This window comes from Haemaphysalis longicornis, unplaced genomic scaffold (genome assembly GCF_048455015.1).
Source record: "Haemaphysalis longicornis isolate Haplotype H1 unplaced genomic scaffold, Haemaphysalis longicornis Haplotype H1 scaffold_1, whole genome shotgun sequence".
NCBI classification, from domain to species: domain Eukaryota; kingdom Metazoa; phylum Arthropoda; class Arachnida; order Ixodida; family Ixodidae; genus Haemaphysalis; species Haemaphysalis longicornis.
In genome coordinates, this window is record NW_027526203.1 from 75,632,261 (window position 1) to 75,635,333 (window position 3,073).

At 45.5% G+C, this 3,073-nt stretch overlaps 1 non-coding gene across 1 annotated transcript; it reads left to right on the forward strand.

The window, feature by feature from the left end:
- Positions 1–2,505: 2,505 nt before the first annotated feature.
- On the forward strand, positions 2,506–2,577 carry Trnar-ucu (transfer RNA arginine (anticodon UCU)). Its single transcript has one exon. It is a non-coding gene; the product is annotated as a tRNA-Arg (tRNA).
- The last annotated feature ends 496 nt before the right edge of the window (positions 2,578–3,073 follow it).

Consider the following 3,073-nt stretch of genomic DNA (forward strand, 5'->3'; position numbering starts at 1 on the left):
TCCTCGTAAAAATTTCATCCCCGGAAGAACGCATTATCTTCTTGCCATCCCTACAAACCTTCGTGACGAAATTTTGGAAGCATGCCACGACGACCCGTCTTCCAGACACCTCGGAACAGCTGGCACTATTGAAAAAATGATGACGAAGTATTACTGGCCCCACCTTGCATCCGACGTCACCCACTACGTCCGGAGCTTCCGTGACTGCCAGCGACGAAAAACGGCACCGACGAGACCCGCCGGACTTCTGCAGCCGATCGCCGTCCCATCGAGGCCCTTCCAGCAGATTGGAATGGACCTTCTGGGACCGTTTCACGTCATGTTCTGAGAACAAGTAGATTGTCCTAGCGACAGACTACATGACGCGCTACGCAGAGATTGCCGCTCTTCCGAGGGGGATTGCACGAGAAGTCGCGAAATTCTTCATAAACCAAGTTGTGCTGTGACATGGAGCCCCTGAAGTCCTAATCACGGACCGCGGAACGGCCTTCACTGCGGAGCTCATGCAAGGAACCTTACGCTACAGCAACACGGATCACCGAAGAACGACGGCGTACCACCCCCAAACGAACGGAGTAACGCAACGGCTGGACAAGACAATCGCGGATAGGCTGTCTATGTACGTCGACGTTGAACATAAGACTTGGGACGAAGTCCTACCCAACGTTTATAGATACTTTTTACGTTTTTCCTACCGTATGTCGCGTTTGCGTACAACACGGCTATCCAGTAAACTATATATACGCAGATGGCACCGTTCAAGCTTGTCTACAGAAGACAGGTGACTACGATGCTTGACGCCATGCCACGAACCATGTTTTGGGTTTGTTTATGATTTGTTTTTGCCGAGCAGCTGCGTCCGGCTTTGTTATCTGTATTAATCCGTGGGCCATATGAAGCGCATGTTCTATTCTTTATGACGCACGCATTATCTCCTTTAAGAGAGTATCGCAAACTAACGTCACCATCCTAGAATAATCTTCTGTGACCTACAGTGTTCTGGATGAAATTCAACTGTTCGAGGAGCCCTCGCGCCGAGAGATAAATGACCGCAGAGCAGACACCGCGGCATTCGACTCTCCCGACGCTCGCCTGCGAAAGTCACTTTATTGACTGCTGCGTGCCGCCTGTGTATTCTTTGAGTTGTTAGGGGAGCACAAGTTCACTCCAATAAACTTGGTTCACTTGAAGACAACTGTATCGTTTTTGGCTTGATGACATTATATATATATATATATATATATATATATATATATATATATATATATATATATATATATATATATATATATATATATATATATAGGACAGAAATAAGGGTTGGCAGTCGAGAAAACCTCGGAAAGCAAAGGGGAGAAAGGGGAGGATGTGGTAGAACATTGAATCTGATAAAGAATTTTGAAAGAGAGAAAGAAAGTGGAGAAAAGCACTTTCTGGGGTATTTATGTGAGGTATTTTTGTTTCCTGTGCTTGGGGGTGGTAGCCAGCGCCACTCGGACTACTCGGGGTGAAGGGGACCTTCTTTTTAACCCCCGGGTCGTGACTCGAGTGTCTACGACATGTCGAGAGTGGTCGACCAGCTTTGAACCACTCTCGAACCACTCTCGACATGTCGTAGACACTCGAGTCACGACCTGGGGGTTAAAAAGAAGGTCCCCTTCACCCCGAGTAGTCCGAGTTGCGCTGGCTACCACCCCCAAGCACAGGAAAAAAAATACCTAATATAAATACCCCAGAAAGTGGAGGGGAAAATCGCCCTGCCGGTACCGTAGGGTCATCGCACCAGACCGGTATTCTGGAGGTCGTGGGTTCGGATCCCACCTGGCGGGCATTTCTTCTCCAGTTTCTTTCTTTCCGAAATCTTTATCTGTTTAAATGATCTACCGCATCCTCCCCTTTGCTTTCCGAGGTTGTCGACTGCTAACACTTTTCAACGAGCCCCTCATTTCTATTCTGATTCTCGATATATATATATATATATATATATATATATATATATATATATATATATATATATATATATATATATATATAGTAAGGAAATGAGGGGCTCGTTGAGGAAATACACAAAGATAGGTCGGCAGTCTACAACGCCAAAGGAAGCATAGGGGTGTGGTTAGGCTCTTTTTTTTTTACTACGGTTAATGAAGTTAACATTAAAAAAAAAAAGAGCCTAACCACACCCCTATGCTTCCTTTGGCGTTGTAGACTGCCGACCTATCTTTGTGTATTTCCTCAACGAGCCCCTCATTTCCTTACTATATTATTCTGCGAAAGCCTAGCGAGGGTGTCGGTTCTGGCAGCCTTGATGCCTAGGTAGCATAAGAGGGCTTCCCGCCAGTTACCCGCTCATGACAGGCTGTAGACGTTCCAGTCACGCCCTGGGGGTTGAAAAGAAGGTCCCCTTCTCCCCGTGTAGTCAGAGTGGCGCTGGCTACCACCCTCAAGCATCAGATACACTTCTAGTAAATATAAATAGCCCAGAAAGTGAAGGAGAACACAGTCGCCCAGATAGCCGAGTTGGTAAGGCATTCGAGATCTAATCGAAAGGCGTGGGTTCGGTCCCCACTCTGGGCGCGTGTTTTTCTTTCTTTCTTCCGTATATTTAAAAAAAATGTTAACTTCATTAACCGTAGTAAAAAAAAAAGAGCCTAACCACACCCCTATGCTTCCTTTGGCGTTGTAGACTGCCGACCTATCTTTGTGTATATATATAAATATATATATATATATATATATATATATATATATATATATATATACAGGGTGTTGCGGCGATAACTGGAACACTTTAAAAAATTTTCCTGGGCGATCCGCCGCTCTGTTCGCGCTCAAACTTCACACAAAGGTCGCATTTTGTGGTCTATTTTGTTTGACACCGGGAACAACAACGGTACTTACCTGTTTATTCTGAAAATAAATAAAAACGATTTTCGCCTATGGGAAAATGGCCGCTGATTTGGACGTGCGAGCCAGCGCAAGTTGATGTTGGAACGACGGAACCACCTGCAGAGTGAAACGCATGTTTGGAATTCACGTACCGAGCCAAATGGTGCAGCAGACGATCAGAAAA